At 46.4% G+C, this 7,005-nt stretch overlaps 1 long non-coding RNA gene across 1 annotated transcript; it reads right to left on the bottom strand.

The window, feature by feature from the left end:
- Positions 1-1,103: 1,103 nt before the first annotated feature.
- LOC123973968 lies at positions 1,104-3,085 on the bottom strand. The gene is made up of 2 exons (XR_006825740.1): positions 3,038-3,085; positions 1,104-1,415 (listed from the first exon to the last, which is right to left on the bottom strand). It is a non-coding gene; the product is annotated as an uncharacterized LOC123973968 (long non-coding RNA).
- Positions 3,086-7,005: the final 3,920 nt, after the last annotated feature.

Here is a 7,005-nt window from a genome sequence, read left to right as displayed (position 1 = left end):
GTGAGATCATGAACATTGATATTTTTAAAGGGGTAGATGGTAATTTGAATCAATATCTGTGTTGCCTCTATTTTATAGTTTCTCTGTTGTATCCCATTATGAGGTCTTGTCACTTGCATGGGTACAGAAGTCTTCTTTGAGCTGTTTACTTTTGTTGGAGGTCAGAGTAGGACAGGACCTAACGCTGGGAGGCAGACTTCTTGAAGCAGCGTCTCTTCAGGCCCCTGCGGTGAACTGGCACTTCAGACGCTGGGTTCGGGGGCTGAGTTAGGGGGTTAGTTCTGCACAGCGGGAACAGAGTTGGCTTTTGAAGCAGGGTCTGAGCATGTCTCTCTTCTCTGTCTTTGCCTCATATTCAGTCTTCCTCTCTTGTGCTTGCACCAGTGTCTCCCCTCCTTTCTCTGTGTCCCTCTTAAGTTTGCCTATGAGCCCTCTGGCCCCGAGGAGCATCTGTGCCCCTCCTCATTCCCCATATGCCCCTTGCCTTTAAGCCTGGCCTCCAACGCTGAAGCCAATCACTTATTCATCAGCGACATGAATTATCAATCGTCTATTTTCCATCACACCAACAAACCTGCTTCTGGTTTTACTTGTACATCACACAAACAAACAGCACATAGGAAGTGGGAACCTCAACATGTCCACATACAGACAGAGAAAGGAGGTATCAACAGGCAACACAGTGAACTAGGCAGCCCAGATTGCATCAAGAGCACAGTCTTACTGTTGCACTGTACCTAGATCTACAATTTAGCTAGAAATAACTGAAGATAAAATAATTTGCAGAAAAACACTATTGGCTATTCTGAAGAGTGCATGTCGTTGGTAGGAAGGTGGAGCATCGTGACCCACTGAAAGACATTGAAAGGTTTACCATATAGGTTTTTAATAGCTCCAAAATTATGATTTTGCTTTAATCTGTCAGTTTTAAGATTAAGTTATTTTGCAACTATCATGCTTTCATAAAATGTGTAAAACAATTATACATAAACATTATTTGTCTATTTCATACCAAGTCAGTTAACCGCAGATTGCGTAATTTTCTTTGTAAGCATTATCCATGTAAAAGTTTAACTGGCCTTTTTGAAACTCTCCATATTGAATCATCATTTGAAAGCTTGTTTACTGGAGCTATGTTACGGGTGGTGTGGCGTGGGGACAGAGAACCCAAATGCAGCGGTCAGAGCGAATGAGGTTTGAGGGAAAAGGGGTTGAGGGACTGGAGTGGATGGAAGAGGTGGATCCCGGGGAAACACTGGCACAGGGAAACCGATGAGACTGGGACCAGGGAGCCGGAGAACACTGGGGCCGAGGAAGCGAGGGGTGGACCTGGGAGGACGCTGTGGGGGAAGTCTGGGAGGAGATGACCAGAGGATGAGCCCAGCCGACTGAACGGAGGATGAGTGTGAGTGAACCTGGGAGGGAAACAGACAAAGTTAGTAACAGCAAAGACGAAGCACAGGGAAATTGGAGGAAAACAGAATACATGCGAGCTTGAACGTAGAGGTGGCACCGGGTAAGGAGCAACGACGATCAAGCAAGAATGGTGTGGAGAACCGGGGTCGAAATACAGGCAGGGATGAGGTTGACTACTGGCAGGTGTGGCAGGCTGACAAGGTGGCTGATGAGGTGCAGGTTGTAGGCTGGGCTCAGGAGCGGAGGGGGAGAGAGAGAACACACACAGGGGAGGAGACACAGGGAGGCAGGCAGAGAACAGAGAAAACCAAGGAAAAAGCAGAATAACTGATGAAAAGGAGAAAAAACCAGGACAGTCACCGTCAGCCGGGCTGCCACCACAACAGGGCCCCCTCCTCAATGGACGCCTCCCGACGGCCTTCCCACTGGACTAGGCGGGGCTTGGCAGATGAACATCAGGGGAGGAAATTGCACTGGGGTCCGGCTGGTGGGGGTCCAGGGTCCAAAACAAAGCACAGGGAATTCATAGAGTGTTTCAGGACTGGGAATGGTCAGGTGAACGGGTAGGGCTGAACTGAGGACATAGGGCCAGACTGGGTGCCAGAGGGTAGAGCTGGGGAGCCAGGGAGTTCAGGCGGGCGGCCCTAGACGGCCCCTCCAGGGACAGGGCTGCTGGGCTGAGGGCCTTGGTGCGAGGAGCAGGGGGTTGGCTGAGGGCTAGCGGCGCTTGCAGGCCGGGGGGGCGGATCACAAGGGACCGGCTGAGGGCTAGCGGCGCTTGCAGGCCGGGGGGGGCGGATCACAAGGGACCGGCTGAGGGCTAGCGGCGCTTGCAGGCCGGGGGGGGGGGGGGGGGGGGGGGGGGGGGGGATCACAAGGGACCGGCTGAGGGCTAGCGGCGCTTGCAGGCCGGGGGGTGGATCATAAGGGACCGGCTGAGGGCTAGCAGGCCGGGGACCAGGTGGAACAGGCTGGGGGCTAGCGGCGCTAGCAAGCCGGGAAACAGGCTGGAGCGGCGGAGGGCTGGAGTTCACAAAATGCCTTGCCCCCCCCAAGGCAGCCGACGCCGCAGCCATGGCCTTGCAGCTATCTCCCGGTGAGCCTGTATGAGGGCAGCTTGGCAGGATTTGCGGCTGGATGCCAACTGCCACGTAGACCACAACTCGGCCAAGACATCCAGGAACATGTCCCTCTCCACTCTTAAGTCCGCTGGGTCCATGGGTGGCTTGATCGTTCTGTTACGGGTGGTGTGGCGTGGGGACAGAGGACCCAAATGCAGCGCTCAGAACGAAGGAGGTTTATTGAGGGAAAAGGGGTTGAGGGACTGGAGGGAGAGGTGGATGCAGGGGAAACACTGGCACAGGGAAACCAACAAGACTGGGACCAGGGAGCTGGGGAACACTGGGGCCAAGGAAGCGAGGGGTGGAACTGGGAGGACGCTGTGGGGGAAGTCCGGGGAGGAGAGGACCAGAGGATGAGCCCAGCCAACTGAACGGAGGATGAGGGTGAGTGAACCTGGGAGGGAAACAGACAAAGAGACAAGGTTAGTGACAGCAAAGATGAAGCACAGGGAAATTGGAAGAAAACAGAATACATGCAAGCTTGAACATAGAGGTGGCACCGGGTAAGGAGCAACGACGATCAAGCAAGAATGGTGTGGAGAACCGGGGTTGAAATACAGGCAGGGATGAGGTTGACTACTGGCAGGTGTGGCAGGCTGACGAGGTGGCTGATGAGGTGCAGGTTGTAGGCTGGGCTCAGGAGTAGAGGGGGAGAGAGAGAGCACACACAGGGGAGGAGACACAGGGAGGCAGGCAGAGAACAGAGAAAACCAAGGAAAAAGCAGAATAATTGATGAAAAGGAGAAAAAACCAGGACAGTCACCGTCAGCAGGGCTGCCACCACAACACTATATAAATGTATCTATATATATAACAAATGTCTTATATATCTATAAGAGCTTAATTCATTTGAGAAACAGTAATTTTTAAGTGTGTTGTTATTGCGTTAATTAATCTTTAACAACCGACATGTTTTCTGTATACCAAGTACTTTTCCTCGCCATTTTTTTTGCACACTGTTTCTTAGGTCAGGCAAGACATTTACAGATTTTTGTCTTAAATATCTTTCATAATTCTCATTTTATGTAACGTTTTTTGTGTAAATATTTGAAAAAAGGATCAATCACACATTTGAGTGGTATATGAAAAAGCAATATTTTGATAAACTATTCTGTAAATGTCTGGCGATTTTATCACAATAAAACCAACTCTTATCAATGTGTTAGAAAATGGATTTCTGTAATATGCAAATCAGCAAAATTATTAATAAGGAAATACCTTATTTGCATATAAAAATGTAAAACATGAAAAGTTGTAATTAAAAAAACCCTTTAATTTATGTTCACTTTCAGCTTGAAAAGTTTCATTGTGATATGATTAATGTTGGGAAAAAGCCTATTTCTCTGTGGTGCCTCGCCTTAACAAAAGTTTGTCATGCTTAGGCTACTCTAGTGATTTTGATGTTTTTCTTTTCATTTCCCACTTCCTAATCAATCAGCCAACGTTTGTTGATTGGTGTCAAACTTGAAAACTGTTCCTTGGTCTGCTGCTCTCAGCTGCCATTTCACTGTCACATTTATGCAACCCAACTCCAGTTTTGATCAGAACCAGTTATCCAATGGGTCCTTCCACTGAGGTCATCAAACATCTTGCTCCACATAACATCCATCCAGACCTTAGCTATTGTTGTTCACTCTTTCACCACCACCATGGTCTAGACATTAGTGCTGTAGGCAAGTTTCTCTAAGAGCTAATAATAAATGAACACAAATATCAGCTCTAGCATGTTTTTATGTAAATATTCTGGCCGCCTATGTCTACAGAAAGCAACCCCCTGCCTACCAGCACCTCTACAGCTCACAAATCAACATAGATCATGTTTATTTAACAAAACCGAGAGTAAAAATGTCAAGTTGTGGTTTTACAGTGGGTTATGGGCTGGAATATTCATATTTACTATATGGCAGTAACTTCCTACGTTTGTCTAGCAACCTGAACATGACGACAGTGAAAAAAACATTTAATTCATTAAAAAAACTAAGTGAGGTTGTGGTTTTACATGTGTGATATGTACAAGATTATCTCTTGGCCATTAGTGCAGTAACACAGTGAGGTAGGCAGGCAACGAGCACAGACCCCAGGGAGTTAGTGCAAGAAATAGGAATAACCAATAAGCCCTGTAAAACTAACTTCACATTTTTACACTACATTTTGCTAAACAAATGAGAAATTTTAACTAGCAATGCTTTAGACAGGCATTGTTAACTTTGGACAGAGTCAAACAGCAATTTCCCCCTATTTTGAAGCTCTGTGCTAAGCTAAGCTAACTGGCTTCCCGTGATAGCTGCAAATTTAACATATTGAGAGTGGCATCTGTCTTTTCATCTAACTCTAAGTCAAGACATAATTTTCCAAAAATATTCATTATTCACACTGACCTTCATACATGAGAAAAAAAGCGCCGACCATCCATTTGACACATGCAGAGCCATCTCTGAGTTTTATGAAACATCAAAGGTGAAGCAAAGAGGCACAGGAGGGATCGGTTTCAAGCCTCCCACATGTACCTTAAAATAAATGGGAGCCTGCAACCTGGAAAAATGTGGTAATGGTAATTGGCTGATTGCCCTCCTTGGTGTCGCAATGATTTTGCAGACAACAGCAACATGTTGCCAGTAGGAAGTTATTGCACATTTAGAGGAAGGATCCTTGTTACTCCCATCAGGCCTGATGCTGTAGCTTTAGCAGAGAATACTGTGTGTGTGTGTGTGTGTGTGTGTGTGTGTGTGTGTGTGTGTTCGTGTGTGTGTGTGTGTGTACAGGTGTGCTGGGATAAGGGTGAGGCAATGTTTAGATGTTGGCACTTTCTGAGTACATCTGTCTTGGTACAAGATGTTTGTAAGTGGGTGATTAAAGGGAGTGTCTGTCTTTCCATATGACAGTCCAAGGACATAGTTCAAAGCATTACCAGGTATCAATCGAGCCCTTTGAAGCTTATTCTCTCACCCCTCTGACAGGGTAGATGGAGGAGAATAGGAGGAGCTAGCTCGAGTGTTTTCACATTTGGCCATGCATCAAGCAGTGTTTGCCTTGCTGGGAATTAAACTGCTCTCAGCTACAAGAGGAACTGCTCCCTAGATGTAAGGTATCTTCATAGCCTCTCTCCACCCCATCCTCCATACATTCACTGCCCCACCCCATAAGCCCTGCATTGTGCAATTTAACCTCTCCAAACAACCCCCTTTCCCTCTAGCACACAACAAAACACCTCCATCATAGTACTTTAAGGGCAGGGTAGTGGTGCCTAGAGCCACATTAGCATGGCAAACTTGGCGTGACAGCAGTTTTGCTACAGTGCTGTTATGATGGAGTGAATATGTTGGGGTTGCTCTGGGGGAAAACGGTTCCCTCCAAAGTGTGTTATCATGTAGCCCTGAGTGGAGCTGGAGGAAAGGGGGGTTATAAGATTGGGAGGAGAGTGTGGATGGGGAAGTGGAAAGGGGCAATCGGGTAGAGACTGGAGGTGAGCAAAATTCAAGTTCAAAGCTGCAGAACGTGACTGTGAGCCGAGAGTGAGCTGGGGAGGAGCTGTGATGCAGACAGAGCACAGAGAGTCTGGATGTGATGTGTGCTGTAGTGAATGCACCTTGGTGGGTTGACAGTCACTCCACACATGAGTTTGAGTCAAAGAGGAGTCGACAGTGCCGGGCTTATTGAAAAAGACAGAGAGAACACTGCAATCAGCTCATCCCCTCCTGCGAGGGGGGAGTGCAAAATCACAAGAAATAAATGGAGAGTACACAGACTGCTGCCTCCCCCTGTTTAATCATTACCTGCTACTGATGTTATCTGCTATAAAATACTTACATTAGTCCATGAGCAGTACCAGGTGGGTAACCATATAAAAGATCGAGAATTAAAAATGAAAGTCTTCAGCAGCATAATTGAAATCTTTAGCATAATTTACATAAATACATCCATATTTTTTGCCATTTTTAACCGCTTCTTAGAAGATGACTAATTGGATTTCAAACTTCTAAGAGACCTGGAAAATCATAGTGAAGTTACTTTTATTATTAACGATTCTATTCTTTATTTCTTAAAGTGACGCTCAACAGTGGCCCAGAAATTATTCTTGTCCAGCGGGTAGAAACATGTGCATCAACAGCCTAGAAGTCCTGCTATATAGTGTAGAAAAAAGTGTAACATTCCATGTGTTGTCTTTTTCCATATTTGATATTTTCCATCTGAAGTACAGCAGCTTCAGAGATTCCACCAGTAAAATTCTGTCTGTGTTTGTCTGTATCTCTTAATATCAGCAGAAACCAAAAGAGTTTTTCTTGTGGGCACAGACGTCCACATACAACACAAAATCAAATATAGTATGTTGAATTATTGTACCTCAGTTGGGGACTGGGATGCTTTTTTGTTTTTTGCACCCCGAGTTTATGATTATTCCTTTCCTTTGAATGTTATTCACCATGTCCCCAACCCATGGTAGAACCATGGCATAGCTGTATAATTACCT

This window comes from Micropterus dolomieu, linkage group LG07 (genome assembly GCF_021292245.1).
Source record: "Micropterus dolomieu isolate WLL.071019.BEF.003 ecotype Adirondacks linkage group LG07, ASM2129224v1, whole genome shotgun sequence".
Taxonomy (NCBI): Eukaryota; Metazoa; Chordata; class Actinopteri; order Centrarchiformes; family Centrarchidae; genus Micropterus; species Micropterus dolomieu.
The sequence above is the reverse complement of the archived record's forward strand: the minus strand, read 5'-3'. Positions and strand labels throughout refer to the sequence as shown.